The sequence below is a fragment of the Anolis sagrei genome, chromosome 3 (assembly GCF_037176765.1).
Source record: "Anolis sagrei isolate rAnoSag1 chromosome 3, rAnoSag1.mat, whole genome shotgun sequence".
Lineage (NCBI taxonomy): Eukaryota > Metazoa > Chordata > Lepidosauria > Squamata > Dactyloidae > Anolis > Anolis sagrei.
In genome coordinates, this window is record NC_090023.1 from 258104181 (window position 1) to 258132145 (window position 27965).

Consider the following 27965-nt stretch of genomic DNA (forward strand, 5'->3'; position numbering starts at 1 on the left):
TCCAGCATAGGCTGTAACCCTATACCCTGTTCGGCCTTACGACTGACCAGGAGTACCTCTGTCTGTTGTCCCTCATCCAGTCCATTACAGCGGCCAAGCACCGGTTCAGGACTTGAACAGCCTCCTTAGTAGCAGGTGAAAAGGAGTGATAGAGTTGGACATCATCTGCGTACAGATGACACCGCACTCCAAAACTCCGGATGATCTCTCCCAACGGCTTCATGTATATGTTAAGCAACATAGGGGACAGTACTGAACCCTGCGGGACTCCGCAGTACAACGGCCAAGGAGGCGAGCAGGAGTCCCCTAGTGACACCTTCTGGGAGCGACCCTCGAGGAAGGACCGGAGCCACTGCAAAGCAGTAGCCCCAAGACCCATTCCTGCGAGGCGTCCCAGAAGGATACCGTGGTCGACGGTATCGAAGGCCGAAGAGAGGTCCAGTAGAACCAACAGGGACACACTCCCCCTGTCCAGTTCCCGGCGAAGATCATCCACTAAGGCGACCAAGGCTGTCTCAGTACCATCTCTTGGCCTAAAGCCAGACTGCGCCAGATCTAGATAGTCCGTGTCTACCAGGAACTCCTGGAGTTGCGAGGCCACCACACGTTCCAGGACTTTGCCCAAATAGGGGAGATTGGAAACTGGCCGAAAGTTGACGAATTGAGTGGGGTCTAGTGATGTTTTTTTCAACAGCAGTTGAAAGACTTTTCTCTGAAATATGGAGCGTTTTGTTTACCAAGTAAATGAAACATATCTGATGCATCAGCAGGTGGTCAACCTCAGATTTTCCATGTAGTAATAACACAACTTCAGCAGACTATGCATTGATTACCTTCAAGCTGGACAGATGAAAGCCTAAGGCTTGCTCAGAGGACCAGATGGGAACCAATTACAGACATATGAATGCAATGTACCCTGTTTGCCTTGAATCGCAAGAACATCAGAAGACCAGATGCTTTGGAATGTCATATGTATCATTCATTGTCTCCTTCAAGGTTCTCTGCTCAGCAAGCTGAAAGCGCAACACACATGCACCCGGTTTCAACCCATCAATAAAAACCCCAAAGACATGTACATGTAGGCCACACTTATGCAAGCGTTTGAATGTTGCCCAGAGGTTATCAAGAACTATCTCACTGTCCAGATGGGTCATTTCCTGGTTCACATTGAGAAGCTTTTTAAAAATGTTTACAGGGATGGAAATGAGAGCGGTGCACAGACATCACTAGAGAAATCCAGGATTTGGAGCAGTTTCAGATGGGGCTTTTATTATTAATTCCATCGTCCTGCTGAATTCACTGAATTTTATGAAGGCTCTGCATGACATTGTCCTCAACTGCACCCTTATTTATCACCACTTCAAGGAGACGCAGGTAATACATTATTATTATTATTATTATTATTATTATTATTATTATTATTATTATTTAACATGGAAAAGCCATCAAAGAGAAAAAGAGGGAGCATCTACTTAGTGTCTTGTAACTGTTGGTATGACCATTGGAAAATGGAAGCATTGTCCTTCCTCCTCCTAGCTCTTCCAAGGTCAGTGAAATGAACTAAACACCTTTATCAACTCCGTAGTAGGACCACTGCTTTCTGTGTGGGTTGCTGCCGCCTTCAGAGGCTTTAGCCTATGAATCCACACCTAAGAAGTAGGTTGTGGTTGTATTCAATATAATATTGTTGCTGTTAGATCTGAACTTTTCCATCAAGAACCCTTTGTACTAACAATAATTCTGCTGCTGTTTAATATATAATTTAGCAATTTAAAATTGTAGTGCAATCAAATAATTTTAAATGATTCATCATGTATGTTTGAGTTCATTATTATGTGCAATTTTATACAAACTTGGTGAATAGACTAATGATTAATCTATTCATAAAACATCCATAGATTTGCATTTGAATAATTCAATATATATGAATAAAACAACACATATGGCCTTTCATGTATTATGACATGCATCTCTTAGAAAAGGAATTCCATGTGAGAGATGGGAGAACGCATCTTTTAAGATTAGTCTTGCCTTTTCTCACATTTACATTAAAGCAATTGTTAAAATGTACTGGTGATTGCAATTTTAAATATTTATGTATTTAACTGATTGGTCAGTTCAGTGTTACTCAGTGATGATAATGATGGGTTGGAACAGGAATCAGCAATTTGCAGGTGTTGATAAATTGTAAATATATTCACCATGATCAAGATAATGGGATCGGAGTCCAACCACATTTTGGAAGATCGTGTAATCTCTATTTATAGATTAGGAAAAAGAAACACTTCAGTCTGGGTGGTGGAGTGATGAGGATGTTTGCAAGTTCTCCTTTTCAACAGTTGTTATGAACTAGGTGATGAAATGTAGGTTGGAGTAACGAGGATTACAAAGGATCTCTTTAAGTAAAAAAAAGTAACTTTGCTTGAGGTGGGAGTGAGCTGTTTCTATGGTCCTAGACATATATATTCACATTCTCTGGACTTGCTGAGCAGCAAAAAAAAAAAATGGAAAAGGACTATGAGTGACCAGTAGATTTGTGACTATTCAAGAAGCTGATAGATGCTTGGTCTAAATAAAAAATGGGAAATATCAGTCTCTCTATAGGGAGAAATATCATTTCTCCCTATAATTATATTGATGGGTATTCCATTTGGTTTCACATTTTCAGATCAGTTGAGTTACTTTTATGATAGGGATTGAAACATGTATAGAGATAAATTAGATGACAATAACTCACTGCAATTTTACACCTATAAACCAGTATTTACAAATATTGACCCATACTGGTGAATTCTATTTTCATGTTTTCATTTTTAGTGATGCATTTTTCTCTTTGTCTTTCTTTATATAACTGCAATTAACATTTAGAGAATTTTTTTCAACAGGAGGAAGGCAATCCATGTGTGCATTCCTTTGCTGCGGCAGATAATCACTCTGTTTTTATTTGTTTGCAACATCGTTATTCCATCTTTTCTCCAGTGAGCTCAAGGCAGTGAGCATGATGAGCCCCTGGTGGCGCAGTGGGTTAAACCCCTGTGCTGGCAGGACTGAAGACCGACAGGTCGCAGGTTCGAATCCAGGGAGAGGTGGATGAGCTCCCTCTATCAGCTCCAGCTCCTCATGCAGGGACATGAGACAAGCCTCCCACAAGGATGATAAAAACATCAAAGTCATCCGGGCGTCCCCTGGGCAACATCCTTGCAGAAGGCCAATTCTCTCACACCAGAAGCAACTTGCAGTTTTTCAAGTTGCTCCTGACATGACAAAAAAAAGTGAGCATGATTTCTCTCCTCCTCACTTTACCTTCCCAATGAACCTTGTAAGGTAGGTCAAGTTCCAGACCAGTGGTTCTCAACCTGGGGCCCCCAGATGTTTTTGGCCTACAATTCCCAGAAATCTCAGGCAGTTTACGAGCTGTTAGGATTTCTGGGAGCTGAAGGCCAAAAACATTTGGGGACCCCAGGTTGAGAACCACTGCTCCAGTCTGATTTTCATAATTTGGGGACTTGAACCTGGAGATCCCGAGTCCCAGTCCAACACTCTCTACACAACCCCAACACTGGCTCGCAATGACATTTCCAAGGAAGACTCTATAAGTTGGGAATGCCATGAGTGCCGTTGGTGGCTTGGGACCTTTAAACATATTATCTGTGTAAATGAATGGGATTGATGCATTCCAACCACATTTTCTGTATTTCATTCTTTTCCAAAGCTATGCTGTTGGGTAAGCGATTATGACTCTAGGAAACATTGCCTGCCCTGAGGAGTTTCGTTTGTAAGATCACAAGGCACAGCTTCTGGCAAACAAGGCCGCCTTATCACTTCACCCTGCAGCAATACCCAGACTTGAACTGAATTTTTATTAGCTAGAATGCCCCACAGAATGTCAGACATTGTGCTCCGGAATGTAAATGTATTTTTAATGGAAATTTCTCAAATGAAGAGAATAGCCAAACAACTAAAGTTATCACTCTGAATATGGATGAGCTGATCTGAGATGGGTTTAAACAATTGATTTTTAAATGGAGATGACTGATTTTAGTGTTTGTGTATACTTATAGTTTATGTTCCGCCATTGAATGTTTGCCATATATATGTTGTGCTCCACCTCGAGTCCCTTTTGAGGTGAGAAGGTCGGAATATAAATGCTTTAAATATTTATGTATGTATGTATTTACAACATTTATATGCCACCCTTCTCATTCCGAAGGGGACTCAGAGCAGCTTACAAGATATAGATGCATACAATATATTATATTATTAGCATAGCACAATATCAGTATTATATATTACTATATTGTACTATACCATTATATTGTATTATTATTAGTAATATTACATGCAATATAAAATATATAATTATAATATTGTATTATTATTAGTAGTATTATATTTTACATTATAATATTATAAATATTATATGTATATACAATATATTATATTATATTATTGATATAGCATGGGAGACAAGGTGGAACTTCCTTCCTGGCCCCCTACCTCTACACCAGTGTTTCTCAACCTAGGGGTCGGGACCCCTGGGAAGGTTGTGAGGGGGTGTCAGATGGGTTGCCAAAGACCATCAGAAAACACAGTATTTTCTGTTTGTCATGGGGGTTCTATGTGGGAAGTTTGGCCCAATTCTATAATTGGCAGGGTTCAGAATGCTCTTTGATTGTCGGTGAACTATAAATCTCAGCAACTATAACTCTGAAATGTCAAGGTCTATTTTTCCCAAACTCCACCAGTGTTCACAGTTGGACATGTTGTGTATTCGTGCCAAGTTCCATCATTGTTTGAGTCCACAGTGCTCTCTGGATGTAGGTGAACTACAACTCCAAAACTCAAGGTCAATGCCCACCAAACTCTCCCAGTATTTTCTGTTGGTCATGGGAGTTCTGCATGCCAAGTCTGGTTCGATTCCATCATGGATGGAGTTCAGAATGCTCTCTGATTATAGGTTAACTATAAATCCTAGCAACTACAACTCCCAAATGACAAAATCATCAGTATTCAAATTTGGGCGTATCAGGTATTTGTGCCAAATTTGGTCCAGTGAATGAAAATACATCCTGCATATCAGATATTTACATTACGATTCATGACAGAAGCAAAATTACAGTTATGATGAAGCAACAAAATAATGTTATGGTTGGGAGTCACCACAATATGAGAAACTATATTAAGGGGTCGTGGCAATAGGAAGGTTGAGAAACACTGCTCTACACTCTGGCCCAGAGCAGCAGCTGGTGCTGGGGGAGGGGCTCCCAACTGATGGCATAAATAAATAAATTTCTATCCTTGTATTGTTTATTATCATCACCAGCACCTGGAAACACTGTTTTCCAGCAACCCAGCCAACCGCATTGAGAACTTTAATATTTCTGTACATGTGTACCTTAAATCAGTGGCATCACTGGTTTATCTCCTTCTTTAATTTTAAGGGAAAAAAATGATGTCACTTCACTCAAGACAAAAAAATATAACATAATGAACATTTCTTCCATTATCAAGTGGAAAATCTTTGTCCCAACTGACACCATTTCAAATGTACATGTTTCTCTAGCAACTAGAAAAAGTAAATTAAAGCGAGATTCTCACCCACTATGAAAAAGCAACTATACTACTGGTATTGCTAGAACAGTGGTTCCCAACCTTTTTTGACTAGGAACCACTTTGACTGGGGACTACTCTCCAACATTAGTATAAAAGGGTTAAGAATCAGTTTTTGGACAGCTTTAGATTTGGTTTGATTAATTGGGGTGCTGATTCAGAAAATTGCATTGGATAGACCACATCAGCTCTAGTTTCCGATGCAGAACATATACCATCCAGTAGTCGCCATCTGCTCGCCCACAGAAAACCATATTTGATAATCTTGAGCTGATGTGGTATTTTCAATGCAATTTTCTGAATCGGCATCTCAAATAACTCCAGGTCTACAAAATCAAAGTGCCCCCATGAATGGCTCCACTCAAGGAGAGGGAGGAGGAGAAGCAGCAGTCAGGAGGTTTGTAGTCAGCCTCTCCTCTCCCAACATCCTCATTGCCTCGGCACTATAAGAGGGTTTCACGAGACCAGTCACTCTCATTGCAACAGTGTAGTAACAATGAGGCCACAGACCATATTTCAGATCTTGGGGGACCATTGCTGATCCACGGACCACAGGTTAGGAACCACTGTGCTAGAAGAACAGGGAAAACTCAACTCATGCCATCATTTTAAATAAAGCTTTTTCTTTACCTGCTTAGAAAGGATGTAGAGGAGGATGAAACAAGAATTTTGCTGTGGTTGTAGGAATGGGTTTCCTTTGCTTGTTTAGAAAAGAGGTATAGGAAAAAGAAGAAACTGGAATCTTGAGATCTTGGTGTAGCTGGAGAAATCTGTCCCATTTGCTGTGATAGGGGATGAACAACTTTTCATCCAGAAGGGAGGTGTTTCTTTTGACTTAAGATATTTCTTGGCAAGTTGAGGAAAATCATTACATTTGTGACTACATCAGCTTCCCCTGGTCTCCAGTTATTCCTTATGGACTTGGCTCTCCTCATTTCCATCAGTTTTAATTTACATTATGAGCCCCGGAATGCAACTCTGATGTGAATCAAGATTCTCCTGCATTTAGTGAGCTAAATTCTTCTTTTTCTAGCTGGTGGCTATTTCTCTTTTCTAATAAGCATAGGTCGTCAGATATTATAAGCCTCAAGAAAAACTTCAGGAACATATTCTAGCAGATTGTATTACATGCCCTTGAGCACTGGCAAAGTAGTTATCTTCCAAAAAAACCCTCTTTCCTCCAGATTTAAAACTGATATGTACAAGAAACAGAAAAAGGAGGAGATTGTTCAAATGGAATTCAAGTGAATAACCAGCATGTTTAGAGACTCAGAAATGCTTGTGTACAGAATGAGCTCAGACTTACCAGACAGCAGGCCCGTAGCCAGGATTTCGTTTCGGGGGGGGCTAAAAAAATTTCAGGGGGGGTTTAGGGGGGGGCTGAGTTTCGGGGGGGGCTGAGTCTGAGTGAAAGAGGGTCTAGCCTAGCAAACCTTTTGTATCATTACCCCAATACCCCCATACATATGGGATATATTGAGAATGGTGATCAAATCATGATATTAATAAACATAACAGTTTAAATAATGCACCAGTAAGGCCTTTTCGCGAACCACCATGAGAATTTCGGGGGGGGCTGAAGCCCCCCGAGCCCCCCCCCTGGCTACATGCCTGCCAGACAGGTTAAACATAATTAAACAGGCTTGTTTTTAGTTATGTCTGTAACAATAGGAAGAATAAGGAAATGATAGGCCCAGTTTGTGAAGACGAAATGCGAACAGGATAGAGGAAAGTCAGAATGACTTAACATGTTCTTTGTCCTGGTTTTCTCCCAAAAGGAAAAAGGAAAAAAGGAGCAATGGAAAAAGGAGCTGTGGAAAAAGGAGCAATGGATTCAAACTACAGGAAAAGAGATTCCAAAACTAAACCATAGGAAGATCTTCCTGATGGTAAGAGCTGTTTGACAGTGGAATATGCTGTTTTGGAGTGTAGCGGGGTCTCCCTCTCTGGAGGCTTTAGAACAGAATGGACTGTCATCTGTCAGGAGTGCTTTGTCGTATATTCCTGCATGGCAGCATTTGGACCTAGATCTCACCCAAATCTATGTTTCTTCTTTGTGTGTCTTTCAAACATTCCAGCTGTATTTTAAATGCCAGTTGTTGCATGTGACGGCGCAAGTGGCACCACCTATATGTAGAACTGTTAGTTGCAAGATTTAAACTGTTGTATCATGCTTAATCCTGCCTTTTTTACCCTGCTTATGTATAGTTGGATGGATTGGTTACTTATAGCTGTCAATCAGTACTGTGTGGCTCCACCTCTTCCTGCAGGAGGGGAGTGCTTCCTTTCTTTTCATTCTGCCATCAGGGTTTCTACCAGATGGACGTAAGAGACTTGACTCTAAAAGACCCTGATTTAAATTACCTCTCAGCACCAGTTCTGAGGTTTTTTACCCTTGAGACTTGTGCTTCATGTTCAGACCAACCTGAATGATGTTGGAAGTCTCAAGCGCCTTCAAACTGGTTCTTTTGGCATCAAAGGAAGATCCTGAGTCTTCAAACATAGGCCATCTGAACTGGGGTTGTGGTTTGCTCTGGCATTCACAGCCATTGAGGAAAGAGGAAACTTGGAAAGGTTTCTCAGCTTCAAACACCTTGGACCCAGGACTAACTGAGACTGTAACGTATATTTTCCTTCACCCCTCTGAAGTTTCCAGCTCATTGCTTTAAAGAAATAACTCTTTGTGATCAATAAAACTTATTTTGAGTTATTTACAGCGTTTTGGGTTTTTGAGAGTTCCAGTTTCCTATAGAAGGGCAAGAAGCAATCCCCTGGGGAAAGATGCCACGTCCATGCCTCCTTCATTAAGAGTTATAGTCCCCAGGCGCGACGGCACATTGCACATTCAAGTTTGAGCAGTAATCCAGATATCCAGGCACCTGACTCAAGGTCAATGCCCATGAAACCTTTCCGGTATTTTCCGTTGGTCGTGGGAATCCTGTGTGTCAAGATTGGTTCAATTCCATCATTGGTGGAGTTCTGAAGAAACTAACTTCCCTCTTACTGACAGAGATTCTGTCTTAGTCACTCACAGAAGAAGCATCTAAAGTAGGAAAAATGCCAGTGCTGCACATTGTGAATTCCCAGTTTCCATTTCATATCACATTAGATCCCTGCACTCCTCTTCAAACATGTTGGGTGGGAAATGAGAGGGAAATGCAAATGGTTCAGATATTTCAGTTTTGTCTGGATCATATACCTTTGGAGTTTATTGCACAAGGCATTGCTGATGGACCTATCGCCTGGCACCATGTGCATCCCACTGCAAGTCTACTTTCTCCCCACAATTCTTTCATTCCTAGCTACTGATGGCCAAACTTGTCAATTGCTCCCAATTCTGCAATGTTCCTGTCACCTACCTTGGTGTGATGGGTCCCTTCCACTTCTGTGCCAGGATGCCAACAGGAAAGTGATACCAGGGGGCAGGCTTCCCTTCCTCTTCTCCTTACTATTCCCAAGCTATTTATTTTCATTTTATTTCATTTTTATAGTTATATTTGCTTTTTTGTTTTTCAAAATTGCTCTATAAATAAACAAGGGTCATACTGCAGGGAGCTGGGGTTATAAAGGCACACAGAAGTACAACCACGAGACCATGAACTGGTTAATCAGCACAGTTGAAGAAAAGTGTGATATTGAAAGTGCTTAATGATAATGCGACTAGAATGGAATAGCAGGTTTGTGCAATGAAACTTTGTCTCCTTTTCTAAGAAAAGCAAATTAAGTGTCTGTAGGGGGAAATTGATATATACATCTTAAGACAAGTGTCATTGGACTAAAAAACTGAAATAAACCACAGTTCTCAAATTCTAGCCAAAGGAAAAAAACAGCACTGAAGATCGAATAGTGGTTATTTTTAGGGAGAAAGGGATATGTCAGCAAGAGTCCGGGCCAAGAATGTCTTCAATTAAGTAAAATGAAATTTTGCCAAATGAAGCAGTTGCTAATTAGGGCAGCAAGTTGAAGGAAGAAAGAATGACTGTTATTAATTGCTCTTTGGGCTCTCTCACTAATGGATTTCTTCCTTCGTGTGCTGATTCCTGAACAGCGCCTAGCATTCGATGGATGAATCAGCAGGCGCACAGAAATGGTTGCAATTGCAGAGGAACATGTAAGTAAGTATATTCAAAGCAGATGTATATTGTGAACTAACCAAATGTGATCAGGACATCGAGAAACCTATTGGCCCATTGTACGCTAGACAAGCAGATGGTGGCAATACTATTATTAGAATATGGAACAATTTTCATATTATCAAAAAGATAAGGCTCATTGGAAGAATCTAACTTCCCTCTTACTTTCTAAAGCCAACTAGACTAGAACAAGGAGACCTTGGTTTTGTTTGCAGCTGCCCCATGTATGATGGTGTGTGGTTTTGTTGGCCTTCTGTATTGTGTCTTGTGATGAATTTTAAGTAGTTTTAACTCTATAGATTAACTGTTTTTGTATGTTTTGAATTTGTTTGTTGTTGCATGTCTTTGTTTCCAACTGATTGCGACCCTGTTACAAGGTTTTCTTGGCAAGATTTGTTTGGAAGAGGTTTACCATTTCCTTCCTCTAAGCCAAAGAATGTTATTGAAAATTAGACCCCAAAATGATGAATTATGAGACACTTCCTGGACCAATTAGGAGCTAGTGCAGGAGTCTTGAATAGCTGTCAAAATGTAATATCTATGCTCTGTGCTCACAGTTATAGCATGCCAGTACTTTGGAGTGCTTTCTCCACTGACATCCTCTCTGGTCATTGAGAATAAACCTCTGATTTTGCCTTCCATCCATCTGTGTTTGATTCAGCCTTCTGGAAAGCTTGACATGACGGGCCCTCAAAATTGGAGTTCTTGCAGATGCTAAACTCAAATAACAAGAAAATGTGACTTGCCTGTACTGGTTTTACTAATTTGTAAGCCATCCAGTGTTGGCAAAAAATTGCAGTAGAAACAAATAAGTAGCAATAACTGTAGTCTAAAGCATCTTGTTGGAGAGTGGAGTTATTAGACTAACCCTCCTAGGTGACAAGAAGGCCAATAAAAGACCTTATAGAGCTAAGCTTAGGGATGCATCTATACAGTAAAATTAATGCTATTTGACACCACTTTAACTGTCATGGCAGTGAGTAATGAAGGTCTTATTGGGTTTGGTGGCTTCCGGAAGCTCTGTCCCTCCAGTACAAGTCAAGTCTCAACTCTGTCTGATGCCTGGTATGTGTCATTACCTGATACTTATGGGATCAGTGAATGTGCAAAGCCAGCCTTGCATGATACTAAGTATCAAGGGATGAAAAGGTCTAGGTGGTATGATATTGTAGCAGCCGTTCACTGTTCCCCTTGAAACTCTTGAGCTGAACCTATGGTGTCTTGTAAGTTATAAGATTCAGTAACCAGTCCAGTCAAATTCTTCACATGGAGCATGGGGAGGAAAATTTTGTATGCTTCTCCTTTTCATTTAAATCCAAGCAAGCTGTTGTAATTCTAAACCAGTGTTAGATGTCAGTAATGTGTTGGTGATAGTGAACAAATGGGAGTAAGGCTAGATTGCTGAAGGGTAGTTAAAGGGCAGATTGGGGATTAAGGATTCAACTTAAACTGGATGGTGTTACAGCTCTCAACTCCACAAATGCAGGTTCACAATTTGGGAGTATAGCTGATTCATTCCTGAGCCTAGATGCACAGTTTTCAGCACTAACCAACCAAATGTGTATCTACTCACTTTGACTTGATACTCCATCATGTTGAAGAGGTCCTCCAGTCATGTTTTAACTGCTATTGCTCTGGCCTTTGAGGGGAAGGAGAGCATCTAGTATCTGCTGGGTTTAATGCTTTCTTGCGCTGACATTCCCCTTTCCTTATGTGTCATGTCTAATTTAGATTGTCAGCCTAAGGGCAGGAAACTGTCAAAGTAATGATTTATAAGCTGCCCTGAGAACCTTTCTGGCCGAAGGTAAGGGTATAAATACTCCAAACAAGTAAAGTAGGTGTCAGCTGCACCTGGCACACATGCAGCTCATTTTGGGATATTTGGGATCCTTTTTGAACAGCAACAAAAAAAGAAATCACCTGCAAAATACCACCAACTGAAAACTGGGCATGGGAGAGGCTTTGGGAAACTGTCAGTGGGCTTTGGTGGCTGCATAAGTGGTCTTTGGGAATCCCGTGAAGCCTGTGGGCTCCACTTCCTTCACCGTGATCTTAGGATTGGGTGGATGGATTTGTAGGTCCTCTAGCTTGATTCTGTTATCAACTGCTACTGGGTTTCATCACTCTTGTGGGAGTCCTGCATCCCTAATCCCAGTGTATTCTACATCACACTTGAATCATAGAAAATTCCCAATTGTTCACAATTGTCTCTTGCTAGTGTGGGACAATTATGAGGAATGGAGCTCCTCTGATCTTACCTTCAGAAAAATTTAGCCTGGTGATTTTTTTTCCATGTCAGGAGAAACTGCAAGTCACTTCTGGTGTGAGAGAATTGGCCGTTTGCAAGGACGTTGCCCAGGGGATGCCAAGATGTTTTGATGTTTTGCCATCCTTGTGAGAGGCTTCTCTCATGTCCCCACATGGGGAGCTGGAGCTGACAGAGGGAGCTCATCTGTGCTCTCCCCAGATTTGAACCTCTGAGCTGTCGGTCTTCAATCCTGCAGGCACAAGGGGTTTAACCCATTACACTACTGGGGGCTCCAGCTCAGTGATGCCCACATAGAAGAGTGTGTTGCTTGGCCACACATGTCCCAGACCTTCATTTGTGAAATGTTGGAGGGTATGGATTCAGTCCAAATTGTATTTTCTCTTAGAATAAATCAACTGCTTTAATTCTGTTACTCTTGAATGCCTTAATCTTATAAACCCAGCTTTGAGAAAACTGAGAACTATTCCATTTTTCAGCTGAGAACTACATTTACAATAAATATTTATTTACAATAAATACTTTCTCAACTATATCCTACCAAGAAGTGACCCTTCTTCAGCAAGAAATGTTTTAATGAGAAAGGAAACTGGCACCATAGTCTTGCACAGTTCACTCAGCTGTCACAATCGATACTTTTTGACAAATTATAAGGCATAAAAACATAAAATCTGCTCACTGTTGGTACATCAAAACATTGCATGTTGCTGGTCTTCTATCTTCTTTCTATGTGAATACAAAAAGTATTTGGATGTTGACTCTTTCCTGAAAGAAGTAAAGGAAAGAGGAGGAATCAAGGAATTCGCTTTTGCAATAAGTAGAGTGAAGACATGTTATGAAATATTCGCAGAGATAATGTAAGAAGTCACACAGCATCTGCTTTTCATTTTCTTCCAGGCAATTAACTACACTGAATGAAGGAAGAAATACGCCGCTCTTAAATCATTAATTCTAAGATATTCTAATCTCATCTCTCTTTCACAATAGTCCCAGCTCACATTGTTTAAACACTGCTCCCTGAAGGAGGCATTGGCTGATTTTTCCCCAGAAACATTTCTGTAGTGTTTCTCTGACATTCATAGATGCAAGTGAAAATGTAGGATCTCTGGACAACAAATGCCGCAGAGTCACATTTCAGGTATCTATCTATCTATAGCAAAGATTGTCTACCCTATTAATACAGAAAATTAATGGTTGGAAATTTGAAAGAATACAGATAAATTCAGAGTGAAAAGCAGAAAATGTGAAAGTGGCTAAACAACTTGCTGTTCATTAAAGGAATAATTTTCCTCTCTTTGTCTCCCACATGACAGAATTAGCACAGTGCATCTTATATTCGGCTGAAAAGTCTATGCAATTCGGATACGGCAACATAAATCCAGTGAGCAGCCAATTGTAAAAATAATTGTTTGACCTTTATCCTCCAAAGATAAGTTTTTTTTATTTTGGAATTTATAAGGGAAAGACCTCTTGGGTACTTAAATAAGCAATTCCAAATTAAGTTGTTTTTAGAGTAGCTGCCTTTGCTGACAAGGTGCTATTCCTATTGAATTTTGTTGCTTGGACTCTTAATACTCAGAATATTGCATGTTTTGCAATTTCTAAGTCTCGGCCCAGAGAGTTCTAGCGCCTCAATAAACTAGAAATCCAAAATCCCATGGGATGCCATCATAGCTGTTAAAATGAAATCATAGCTTTTTAACTCTTTAAAATAGTATTTTCAACTGGAAAGAATATATCTAATTGGAACTTCCAATCGCAGTTGTAGAAGATAAATATTTTGAGACACTTAATTTTAAACTTTTCCAAACCTTTTGGAATTTCAATTTAATATTGTTTTGTAATCTTGAATATTTTAATTGTATATATTTGTTGGTTTGCATCATATTATATTGTATTTTACCTGGATTATTTGTTTTATGGTTGTATTGTATAGCCCAATTTTTAAAATTCCTTTTCTCTCTCTCGGTGTACATCTTTTGTTGAACACACTGGATGCTCAATCTTTTATGTTTGACTTTGTTGTACTCCAGAGCAGCAACACCTCTGATCTTAAACACAATACCAAGTGGTGTATTGAAGAATAAATGTAGGCAATGCAGTTAAAATGGTAAAAACAGTATAGTCCCAAGATAAATAATAGTCCATGAGCTTCAAGGCACAAAGTAAAACACAAGATTCAAAGGTTCAAAATCCACAGAACAAGGCAGCATGAAAATCCAGTACACAGATCAGGAGCCTGGCAAAACTTGGTACATGAAACTAGGAACACTTGGAAACAAGACTGGCATGAAATTCCAGTGTTGACAAGACTGAGGCAGCTCTTTCCCTTGTATCAATATAAAGCTTTTCCTGTCCCCAGAACTGAAAGGAAAGCATTTCTCTTGCCCTTACAACCAGATATGGGTTTCTTATCTCTTTTTTCCTTTTTGTTGTGCCTGAGAACTTTGTCTCTGTTAACTAAAGATTTGCTTTCTATCTTCACTCTCATTAAATTCCGCACTTGACAATTCATCTTCAGAAGACAGTTTCTCAGAGAAAGACTGTTGAGGGCCTCTCCGAGGAATGTGACCTTTTGAATCTCCATGAGACACCTCAAGCCTCTCATCTGGGCTCAACTCAGGCCCAGGCAAATCCTCATCCCCACTGCCAACAGACCCAGGCCAGAAAACCCTTCATTGCCATTCCCATCATGAACATCAGACACAATCACAGGTTGAACAACAACAGACTTGAATTGCAAACCTGGGATGGGCTGCAGTTGAGAAGACAAACTTATTTTATTTACAGTATTTATATTCTGCCCTTCTCACCCCAAAGAGGGCTCAGGGCGGATCACAGAACACATATATGGCAGACATTCAATGCCGATATACACCGACAGGACAGACAACAGTACAGATAGAGGTATACAGGCGTTTCCCATCTTCAGCATCTTGGAGGTTGTGCTTGATTTCTGCCATGGGCGGGGGTGCTGTTGCTCCATCCTCTATGCCAAAGAGCCCTGTTCACAGACTTCCTCCTTTTGATTGAATCACCGGCATTTTCAGTAATTCCTTATGGTGCTATAAAAAAAATTCCCCAATTAAGCGGTACGTATTTATATATTCACAGCTGTTTTTGATCTGCTAGGTGGACAGTAAGCTGGGATGAAGATCAGACACTCACCCCCAACTCGGGCTTCGAACTGCCAACCTTTTGATTAGCAAGATCTATCGCACCTGGTGGTTAACCTGCTGTGCTAAAACCTGGCTAAAGCTCCTCTGTTGGTTTATTAACTAGGCCCAAGGGGTATGGTTAATGAATAGAAGTAAGGGGAAAACTGAGGACATTAGCTTCAAGTGGAAAGATGTATTCTTGGTAGCAGGTCTAAAACTGGCTGCCCAGACTACAAGGTCTACCAGAAATTTTAGTCTTGTTTATTGTCAGGACTTTCTTTCATATATAAAACAAGCAATTTCAAAAGAGGGTGGGCACAGTTCCAAATTCAAGTAATGCAATGTTATTTTATTTATTTCACTTATGTAAAACTTAGAGATTCCACAATTCTGATCAACTATGAATCATTTTTATTTCCTATACTAAATATATTCCCTGCAGACCTTATAGAAATATGTTCTGAACTGCATTCTTAAATATTGTCTTTGTTCATGCCTGCTTTCTTCCTTCTCCTCTTCATTTCTCTCTTCCTTCCCTGGGGTGTTTATAATGACACTTGTGTTCTGCATTGATGTCAAATTCCAAATTCTTGGGATTGTCTCCCACTGTATGCAGGATTTTGTATATCAATGAATATGATGCTAAGAAACAAAGTAGGGACTTGTCATCGACAGGTCTTGTAAATCCAGAGCCATTACCTCTTCTATTGAGTCTAGTCACCTGTAATGCAGCCTCTCTCTTTTCCTGTTGTCATTATTGCCTTTTTCTAATGTTTTCTCATGGAATGTCCAAACTCTTCTTTTATTTATTTAACCAAATACATGGAGTAGCATCACCATAACTCAGATTGACTTATTGACAGCAACAACAGCAACAACAACAACAACAACAACAACATCAATAGTGATTTGCAGCAGCTTTTGGGGTTTCAAGAAGGAGTTTTCCCATTCTCACTTGGAAGTGCAAAAAGTTGAATTCGGGACTTCACGTGCAAAATATATGCTCTGTCATGGACCTTTAAGGAATTAGTTATTGATCAGAAGAGATAGCACAACTAAACAAATCTTTCTTTTCTGGACAGCAGAAGATTCCATCTTGTTCAGCTTCCTGTTTCTCGCTCCCAGTCAGCTGCCACTTGGAGGCATGTCCTTCTATCTATGTTTTGCAATATACAGTGAATACATTCTGATGATAATAGCATACAGCTATGAAATGAAACTGGAATATCACATTCATGCTTCTCTGATTGATGAATGATCCCCTTCCAGTGGAATGATCACTAGTTCAGATGGATTCAGGCTACAAGATTCAGGCTCCGCATCTGTATGCTTGTCCACTATGTCCTGCCTCACGTACAAAGGAAGAATTGTTGGAGGCCACAGACAATGCCATTGCTGTTACCCGTTTTTGGTCAAGAGGTATTTAGCCGCCTGCACTCCTTCTATTTTTATCAGTTTTATACTAATTTATGCAATGCTTTTGATACGAAATAATAATAATAAGGCTACAAGTTGACCCATTTCCTCTCTTCTCTCCTTTTCCACATTAAGCAAAACATAGCTTCTTTTGGTGTTAGAACTTGGACAAACGTGTTTGTTGAAACTATTGTTGAATAGAAGAAGCCACGATCAAACTCTGATTTCAGGTTTTGGCTTGTTCAGATCCATTAGTGTAGAGTTCACCAAACTCATACATTGCATGAGGCTGTGGTCAGTCAAAATTGGAAGTGGAATTGTAATCTTCTCTGGCAGATGAAAGAGGGGAGATAGGGATATATGAGCGTGAGGTTTGTAATAGCTCATTCACTTAAAAAGAAACTGTGTTTTCCTGTTGTTTCTGAACTCATTTATATCAACAACAAAGGAAAGTTGCTGCCTGTATGGATGAGTAAGAGAGAAAAGATTGAATCTTTGAAGCATCCATGCATGCTGTGATTTGTATCAACCTAAGTGACTTAAAAATAAAATGTTCAGGTTAGATATTGCGTCCCTCATCCTCATTTCAGTTATTTGCTTCTCATTGTTCTGAGAACTGAAGGCAAAACACTGCTGGTGAAAACGATTCCTTAAACTATCTCGACCTGATCTCCCCTGTGTTGAATTACTGTACAGAACTTTTGATTGTTCAGCCAAGGGAGACAGAAGGAGAAAGCAGCCTGCCTTTTAAGAGTAATTTCTACAATTGCTTTCTGAATTTTCCCTGTTCTGATCTTCTCAGTAAGTAATAAGAGTGCTACAGGTGTTTTGGAGAGGACTGAAGGGCACCCCTACATAGTGCCTCCAGCTTCAAACAGGAAAAATAATGTTCTGTCCAGAAGGAAGATCAGGTTTCCTCCCGAGTTCTTAGCAGGGACAGCATCTACTTTATCACATTGCAATGTTTGGGGTAATTTTCTCCCCTTGGTCCAGCACATGTTTGTTTCCATAGTAACAAAGGCCTTCTCCATCCCTTCCCCACATATGTTGTCCCACCATCATTAGGGTTGAAAATGTAAACAGATTGAAGGACTTGAAGAAGGGAGATGGAATGCCAGGCTTGACTAGGGCAACCACAAATGTATGTTCAAGAAAGGAATCATAGAATCATAGAATCAAAGAGTTGGAAGAGACCTCATGGGCCATCCAGTCCAACCCCCTGCCAAGAAGCAGGAATATTGCATTCAAATCACCCCTGACAGATGGCCATCCAGACTCTGTTTAAAAGCTTCCAAAGAAGGAGCCTCCACCACACTCCGGGGCAGAGAGTTCCACTGCTGAACGGCTCTCACAGTCAGGAAGTTCTTCCTCATGTTCAGATGGAATCTCCTCTCTTGTAGTTTGAAGCCATTGTTCCGCGTCCTAGTCTCCAAGGAAGCAAAAAACAAGCTTGCTCCCTCCTCCCTGTGGCTTCCTCTCACGTATTTATACATGGCTATCATATCTCCTCTCAGCCTTCTCTTCTTCAGGCTAAACATGCCCAGCTCCTTAAGCCTCTCCTCATAGGGCTTGTTCTCCAGACCCTTGATCATTTTAGTCGCCTTCCTCTGGACACATTCCAGCTTGTCAATATCTCTCTTGAATTGTGGTGCCCAGAATTGGACACAATATTCCAGATGTGGTCTAACCAAAGCAGAATAGAGGGGTAGCATTACTTCCCTAGATCTAGACACTCCATGCTGTGGAATCATGGGAGCTGTAGTTTTACATGCTTTTTAACCTCTGCCAAAGAATACTGGTGCCTCGTCAAACTACAGCTCCCACAATTCCAAGGCACTAGGCCATAGCAATTAAAGAGGTGTTAAACTTAATTAAATACACCACAAGATCCTGAACCTTACTATCCTAAAAAGATCAAGCACTTTTGAGTAGTTCCTTTAATATTCACAGTTAAATATGGATTAGTTCAACACCCCACTGACCAGTTGCACCTGCTGGACAACTATTCAAACAGTGGATACCTTTCAAATAGAGACATGTCCTCTAAAATACAACATTTTACCACTAGAGGACCAGATGCTATCAATCTTGCTTCCACGGTTTCATGATACACTTCACAGGTGTAAACATTATTGACATATGTTATTCCTCTTCCTCCTTTCCTGTTTACTTTTTCTCTGAATCAGGTTATAAGTTTCTATTTCTGCCTTCAAATCCTGAAAATCAACTCATCAGGTTTAAGCGATGCCTATCATATAATATTTGGTTTATTATATTAAGAGTTTAAGTTCATCTTGTTTATTTCCAATGTTCTGTGTATTAGTGTAGTAACATCTAAGACCCCTGGGCCATTCCCCTTAGCTTCTTGTTTAAGTTTTTCCCCTTCCATGGCTGAGTACTTGTACTATTTGCCTAGCTGGGGTGTTATCTTCAGCATTTGATTAACTCTTGCCCTCAAGAATGTTGTTTCCCTCCCAAACATAACTCAGTTCAAAGTACTTCTGATAAGATTTGATAGACTCTTAGCAAAATGTTCTTGCCAACCACCAAGATCTTGTCTTCCAAAAAGGCAATGAACATGCACTTGCTGCAGGTATGGCTATCCACATCCTCCAGCATGAACACAAACACATCACAGTTGTTGCAGAAAACTGCAGCAGCTCCCTCACCATATATATTAAGTAGTCCTAAGTGTGTTTTCCCCTCAAAATACACATGAAGAACACCCCCTCGGCCTCACCTGTCAGACAAGCTCCTGTATGCCAAGCTCTAGGGACTCTGGCATCCAACTCTTTTCTCTTCTTGTTGTATTAATTCCCTCTAAAAACTTCCTAAACATCAGGCATAATTCATAACATTGCAATCTCCAAATGCTTAGAAACTGGATGAAATAAGAAAAAAAAGCCTCTTTCAGAATCAGGGGGACCTTTAGCTGTTTTGAAACTGATGAAAATAATACGACAGTTATTAATTGAAGCTCCTATATTATAGAATTTTGCTCATGAGTCATTGTAACTTTACCCTGGGTAACAGATAAATACCTCTTTTATTTAAATAAAGAAGCAGTATATCATGATTGCTGGTATGAACTTTGTAACTTTCCTAACTAAAGTATATGACGCCTCATTAATTCCTGAAATCTGAAATGCATGTGGTGCTTAGACCCTCAGTAGAGATGGATGCCTTTTCCTGTCCAACACAATACTTTCCATGTTAAGAAAGCTGTGCTTTTAATCCAACAAAACACCACTCCGCACTCATTATAATTACTTTTGAGAATAGCTTTATCTGCAATGTGAATGATCTTGCAGGCTTCTCAGAACACTTGAGCAATTTATTTTGCAGGAGTGAAGGAAGCAAAAAAAGATGGGCAGGTCATTCCATTTCTGTTTCATAACCAGAGGCCCATTCACATGGCAGATTTACAAATTCTATTATTCTGTTTTACCTACTATACCATCCTATGGAATCCTCGGCTTCATAATTTGGTGAGGCAATGGAACTCTCCGGCTAAGAATTGTAAATACCTTTCTCTAAACTGCATATCTTAAGTCTCCAAAGAATGGAACCATGGCAGTTAAGGTGGGATCAAAATGCTGTAATTCTGTAGCGTGAAAGTGCCCCATAAAAATGAGTTGAATATGGCAAATGCCAGGTTCTGTTAGTTTACTAAGAACTGAGATAAATGATGAAGACGAGCTACCCAGATCCTTAGCCTAAACCAGACATGGGCAAACTAAGGCCTAGGGGCTGGATGTGCCCCCCACCCCCCGGGCACTTATCTCAGGCCCTCCTCATTTTCCCTGTCCTCTTGGCATAAGGACATGGTGGCTTGCCGCATCCTTATGCAGAAAGGATGGGGGAGGAAGGTATGCAACAGCTCATAGTCCACTGGAGCTATCTCAGCCATCACGCCTCACTCTCCTCCAAGCATAAGGAAGTGTGAGAGGCCCTGTCCTTATGCTGAGAGGACAGCCTGAGGAAGACACACAATGGCTGAGAGCCCCCCAGAGCACTCTTGGCTGTCACCTATCTGACCTTCCTCCTGGCATAATGCTTAGAGGACAGGTCAAAGATCAGGGGAGGAAGATCGGGGAGGAGTATCAGGACAGTTGCCACCTATCTCGTTTTCCTCCCAGCATAAGGATGGGATGAGCAGCCCCATCCTTATGCCAGGAGGACAACCTGAGGATGACCCAGGTCTTAGGGGCCCCCGGTGGCACAGTGGGTTAAAACCCCTGTGCCGGCAGGACTGAAGACCGACAGGTCGCAGCTTTGAATCCGGGGAGAGTGTGGATGAGCTCCCTCTATCAGCTCCAGTTCCCCACGTGGGGACATGAGAGAAGCCTCCCACAAGGATGGTAAAAACATCCGGGTGTTCCATGGGCAACATCCTTGCAGACAGCCAATTCTCTCACACCAGAAGCGACTTGCAGTTTCTCAAGTTGCTCCTTACACAACAAAAAAAAACAACAACAAAAACAAAGCCCAGGTCTTGCCCCACCCTCTCACAGGCCCTGTCCCTCCCGGGTCCATCCCTCCCAGCACATGCCCGGCTGCCCTCCCTCCTTGCCCATCCTTCTCAGTCAGGCCCAAAATGTGGCAAGTTTGCCCATGCCTGGCCTAGACTATACTAAAAGCTATAACTTAGTTCCTGGCTTCATCTGGAATACTGTATCAAGTTCTGGTCACCTCGTTCTAATAAAGGTATTGAATAGTTGCAGTGTGTCTAAGGAACGCTATCTAGATATCTAGGAATCACCTGTCTGGGAGCGGAAAAGGTGGCCCACCTCAAAGTATCTTGCAGAAGCTTCCCTGGTGTGGCTTCTCCTTTAGTAATTGTTGTTCTCCGAGAAAACTTGCCCACATATTGTCAAGAATAAAACCTAAAAAATAGTTGACTATTTTTCCCATTACCTATTGGATTTTGCTAATCTTATGGTGACTTTTCCTTTTTATATGTACTTTTTCTCAATCAACTGTTTTACTACTAAAAAGAGAGAGAGAATAAAATCAATAATATCAAACCAGTGGAGAACAAGTATGTTGCCCTATATTGTGGCAATGTGTCAATGCAAAACTCATTGATGAATTTCAGATTCTGAAATCTAATTTCACAAACCCCAGTAGCACCTTGGAGAAAAGCCATGGATCCAGAAGAAGCACAACCTGCATTGTTTTATATTTTAATACCGTTTCACCAAGCTAGAATTCTGTTCAAAATCCTTGTCATATCATCAAGGATTATCTTTTTTACTCATTGGGTCTGAAAGGATGCTATTATAATTAAAATGTGGAAAAGCTGCTTTTTGTGCACTATAATTTTTGGTTTTCATCAACCAGTGCACTAAGAATTTAGTTCAAAAAGAAAGCACTGTCTTCAAACTCTCAGCATAATAAGTTGCCTTTGTTTACATCAGAACCCATTTGAAGCTGTGTAAGATCAGCTTGAATTATTTACAGGGGATGTATGAGAAAATTCTCTCTGTCACATTTTTTTCTAAATAAATTCACCTGATTCTGCATCTCCGACAGTGAACATGGAACAGGAAACAATGTTTAATTAAAAATCCATTCCATATATTTTGAGGTTTGTGATGCTTGCTTTGAAAGATGGGAAGTGTTTTGAAAAGCTTTGCACATTGGGAGGAGGGGAGCCCACAATCCTGTATACTTTGCAAGAATACATATAGACACATTTCAATCAGTGGGGGAAAGTATCCATTAACACACTTGGCAGACATCCCATTAGTCAGTTACAATGGTGTAGGTTGGACTTATACCATCACAACTCAATTTTTATGGTTAATGCATAGATCAGATTTTTTTCTCAACCCTACAATGACCAAATCTCCCTCCCCAAAAATACCCCCCACACACAACATGATCATTTCAATGTCATTAGAGTGTAAGAATCTAACTATTTTTGTTGTAGCTGTATACACTGAAAGGATGTCATAAGGATCATTGTTTGTTGCACGACATCCATCTCTACAGGGAAATAGATGAGATAGGTGCATCCCAACTCATGCCCCTGCTTTGAGATCATGAAAATGGCCAATTTGTATGTGTGAGGAGGAAGAAGGATGTGTTGCACAGCTTCCCCAAGGTCAATATTGGGGAAGAGACATGAGGAGACTTAGCTATGTGATATACATTGCATATGCCTCCCAATGCAGGATCCAGGCCATGAGTTTTAAAATAAACACATACATAACAATATCTCCAATTTTAAATATCCTGAAAGAAACATCTCAATGAAAGTGGTATGGAAAGGGTTAAGAGATAAGATACGGAGACAGTGCATAGAAATGGACTTAAGAGATTTGGCCACCCTATCAGTTACCACTGGTTAATTGTGTCCTATTCCTAGCTTTCCTTGCTATTAGTAGTTCTTGTTAGAAATAGTTACATAAATTGGTGGTTCCCAACATTTGGTTTTCCAGGTGTTTTGGACTTTGTCTCCCAGCATTCCTGGGATTTGGACAAACTGGCTTAAGCTTCTGGGGGATGAAACCCCAAATGAATTAAAGATTGGGAAGCATGGGTTTAGTCCAATGGTTTTCAACCTATGATCCATGGAACACCAGTGTCCCAAAGAACAAAAATATGGTCCACAGCCTCACCATTACTACACTGTTGCCCCCAGCTGCCTACCCTGGATGGCAAGACACTATGTCCGTCATCTTCTGTAAAAAGCCTTAGTGTCTTATTGGACTTGCTGCTCACAATGGAGGCCCAGGTCTCTGCTGTGAGCAGATCTGCATTTTTCCACCTATGTCAGGCTAGGCGACTGGCTCCCTTCCTATCTAGGAACGACCTGGCTATGGTGATCCAGGCGACGGTCATCTCGAGGCTTGACTACTGTAACGCCCTCTACATTGGCCTTCCTTTGTCAGTGATCCGGAAACTGAAGCTGGTGCAAAATGCGGCGGCTCGTCTTCTCGCCGGGGTGCCAGCGATGTGTCATATCACCCCAATCCTCCAACACCTGCACTGGCTTCCGATTGAGTACCGGATTACTTTCAAGGTGCTGGTACTAACCTTTAAGGCCTTATATGGTCTGGGGCCGGCGTACCTGAGGGCCCGCTTATCCCCCTACCAACCCCAGAGATTACTTCGGTCCGAGGACCAAAATTTGCTTGAAGTCTCCAACATCCGGCCTTATCATCTGTCCTCTACTAGGCAGAGAGCCTTCTCGATCGTGGCCCCTTATTTATGGAATGCCTTGCCAGTTGAAACCCGAACCATCCGAGGGCTACTTGCTTTTCGGAAAGCCTGTAAAACCTTTTTTTTCCGACAAGCTTTCGAAAGATGGGTGAATAACTCGGGACTATGTCTGTTTCGCGTTTTTATTGTATTTTAAAATTGGTTGTATTGTTTTAATCTACTGCTGTAAACCGCTCCAAGCCAAATTGGGAGTGGCGGTATACAAGTCAAATAAATAAATAAATAAAATAACCATGCAGCAATGAGAGCGACTGGTCTTGTGAAATGTTTTATAGTGCCAAGGCAATGGGGCTGTTGGGAAAAGAGAGGCTGACTACCCATGAAATATTACTACTACCACATCAGCTCTAGATTATTAAATATGATTTTCTGTGGGTGAGCAGTTGGCGACTACTGGACAGCATATGTTCTCTATCAGAAACTAAAGCTGATGTGGTCTCTCCAATGCAATTTTCTGAATCAGCATGCCAAATAACCAAACCGAATCTAAAGTTGACCAAAAACTGATTCGTAACTCTTTTGGTACTAATGTTGGTGGACCCTTGTCAAAGTGATGCTCGGTCAAGTGGTCCCTGGTCTAAAAACAAAGGTTGGGAACCACTGGTTTAGTCCAAACTCTAAAGCAGCTATGCAAGGTGTGGAACTCTTTTAAGGATAGGACTCAACACGTTGGATAGCTTTTTGAAAGTTCACAATAAAACCAAAAGCGAATTCGTTGGCTTCCATTGTTCATGTTCCCTCAGTTAAAATTTTGTCCTGACTATCACACAATCCAGAAATGTACTTCTTAAAACCTAGCAAATTTCCCTGAGTTGTTTTCAACCTACTAATTGTGGGTTCGCGTTCCTGCAGTATGAGTGACAATAAACCTAATTTTGTAGAAGAATTGCTTTTTTAAAACTAGTGAATGCCTGCTTTTAAGATTCTAACAATTTATTATTATTTCTTTACATAGCTTGAACTCAAAGCCCTTTTATGCTGCCAACTCTCAGTAGTTCGCAATAGCCACACGGATTGTCAATGAACCATAAGACTGAAAAGATCATATTTATCTTAGTCAGATATAAAGAGGTTGTGGATCAGCTATTCTGTGCAAGCTTTATTCTGTGCAAGCTTGGCATTTCACAGAAACACTTTGGAAGAAATCTCTCTGTATAAAATTAACCTTAATCTCTTGCTGAGCTAAAAAGAAGCTGTGATGGTAGTGGGAAATCAATGAATGCAGTGTAGGGTCCATTAATTTTTCAGCTTCATCAGTTCCTTTGAAGAAGTGCAATGTCTATTTTTATATTACAAAAGACAAAAGAGTTATATGAGGCCACATTAAAGCCATGTGGTTGAAACCGGAGGAGGTGGAAATTCAACTGATGCCAAAGACGAGGCTCCAAAGAAAGAACTGTAACCCAAGCCTCTTGCCAATCCCTTGCATGGATTACATTCAGAATTAAATGAGATAATTGACAAAGCTATCACATTAGCCTCAGGGAAGAGGGAGGAAATGGGGTCCCCTGGACAGAGATCAACAACGTTGCTTAGCCTAGCGGATTTGGGGAGTTGTTTTCCACAACATTTTCAAGCTCTGTCTTCATTTGACTTCATTTGATGTAATATAGCCAGAGTAAGGTTGCTAGCTATCAGGACCTAGTCCTAAATTCCCAGCTTTGTTGGTCATCTCCAGGTAAGAGGTGAGAGTGTAAATTCTCCAGTTTTGGTGGGGTCAGCTCAGCCAAGAGGAAAGACAATGTGCAAATCTCCCACACAGCTATTACAGCAACAATTTCCTACAATTTTGTTAGGCTTAATTGTTCTTCTACAGATTTCAAGGATTCTTCAAGAGATCTATTCCTCCTTCCTATTATTGTGGTGCCAGGTCTCGCTCGCCATTCTTTGTATTCACCTTCTTACTAGAGGCAAGTAGGCTAGTAATGTTCCTTATCTACCTAAGTACATGAGAAGGACTAATCCTCTCATTTAACCTTGGTCTGGATTTGTCTTCATTTCTAAACAACATGTTGTGTGTATGTTTTGGAAAACCACTGGTCACATAACCTTTTGGAAAATGGCATTCAACCCCTTTAGGAAAACAAGGAAGAGAGAGAGAGAGCAGAGTTTCAGAGGAGTTCTTTTCAGTTACCCAAAAACATCTACTTTCCCTTAAAACATGTTGGTTGAACTCATGCTCTCAAGAGACAAAAATAAGTAGTCTTCTTTCAAAGTAATATTGTTGGTTTGCTCACAAACTTCATGTATTCAGCATAAAGGTACATTGCATATCAGTCCAGTTACAGACAGGTTTGAAGTAGTTTCTCTGTGCAGATAATACAAGATATCTTTCTTATAACCAACAGTCCAAAATCTAAAACATCTCTCTGGTCTGAGAGTCTAATGGGAGTCTCTTCAGATCAGACCCAGATCTGATCACATGGTCTGCAGCCTTTCCCACAACATAGAGTCAAGGAAAACTGCATACCAATACACACACACACAATACAGCAAGAATCTGAATCATATGCATAACAAACAACTAGTATAGGAATTAGTTGTTTGTTATGCATCAACTTGTTAAACAACTTGTAGAAGGTTGCTACTTCCAACTCTGTGTGTGTGTATGTGTGCGTGCACACGCGCGGGTGCATGTGTGTATGTAATGATAACCTGTGAAGCTATGGTGGTTACTTCATACATAATATGTAAAGACATCATCAGGGTTAGTCCCCTAGTCTCAGGTTTTGGCCTAGGATGGTCCTGAACTAGTATCTCTAGCCTAGAGATACATTTGAAGGGACTGATGTAATTCCAGTCATAGACTGGCCTTCTGAAGTACCTGAATGGAGAATTATCTGTGAATCTAATCTATTGTCCTTTGAACTGATCGCAGCAAGATTGATACATCAGGGTAATGAAACCCCCTTCTTTCAACACTAACTACTGGAGATTTATATCCTGTTTTACCATACAGGGTAGCTCATAATCAAGATCTGAATACACAATCATTCATCAAAAGGCAAAAACATATACCAGCACATCACAGTTTAAAAATTAAAATCAAAAGGCAGCAAGAACATATTATGCTGGCATCCTGTTGGGAAATTACATTATCATAAACTGTCTTTCAATTGCATAAAGTCAAATTGCGCTTCTACACAACATTTATATTCCCAGAGGAGCCATTTATGCCAGTGGTATCTTTGCACACTTGGAACCAGCAGCTTGGCTGCTTGCAACGTGTCCCAAGGCACAGCATAACCTGATGAGCAATGAAAGCCCCCAGTTGCAGAATGGGACCCCATTGTGAAGAAAATATCTTGTGTGGTGCCCAATATCAATGGAATTCATAAGCACAGCTGTGGATTGGATTTGACATAACTCCATCATTGCAAAGTCACACATTATTGCAAGATCTTGGCTTATAACTTAAACTCTTCAAAAGCCCCTTGGACAAAAATAGCATTCACTACCCACTCTGAGCAAGTCTTGACAAGAAAAGCCCTTATGGCCTTTGAGGATCCACAGGACAGAAATGACTTAAAAGCACACAATCCAGCTTGAAAGCCAATGTGGTGTAGGGATTTGAGACCACTGGGCGACTTTGGGGAAGAGACACTCTCTCCACCTCGGGGGAAGGTAAAGGCAACCACTCTCTGAGAAATCTTGTGAAGAAAGCAACTTGAAGGCACAAAGCACCAACAAACCATCTTTTGCATGGTTGATTTACCATTTATGGGGCCAGGTGGACTCTCCTTGGGAGACTGTTGGTAATTTTAGCCACCCACATACAACCCCGAATATAGCCCTGTCTCAGGCATTCACATGGAGTAGTGTTTTATACCAATCTCGAAGGAAAAAACAACATTGCCTGAAAGACCCATATGGAGCTTCTTGATATATTTTGATCTCAAGCCATCTAAGACTTTAAAGGTCAAAACTAGTACTGTGAATTGAGTCTGGAAAAGAGCAGTGGAACTGATACAATATTATTGTAATATGTTTCTGATTTAACATGACACTAATAAATAAGAGTTGGTTACTGGTTAATTAAATATACTGTATTTTTTCAGTTCAAAATTTTTTATTTTATTTTATTTGTTTTATCAGGAGCCACTTGACGCTTCTGGTGTGAGAGAATTGGCCGTGAGCAAAGACATTGCCCAA

General features: G+C 40.7%; 1 long non-coding RNA gene across 1 annotated transcript; it reads left to right on the plus strand.

The window, feature by feature from the left end:
• The first annotated feature begins 1140 nt into the window (after positions 1–1140).
• On the plus strand, positions 1141–8479 carry LOC137096668 (uncharacterized). Its single transcript, XR_010909610.1, has 3 exons — positions 1141–1374; positions 7389–7499; positions 7881–8479. It is a non-coding gene; the product is annotated as an uncharacterized lncRNA (long non-coding RNA).
• The last annotated feature ends 19486 nt before the right edge of the window (positions 8480–27965 follow it).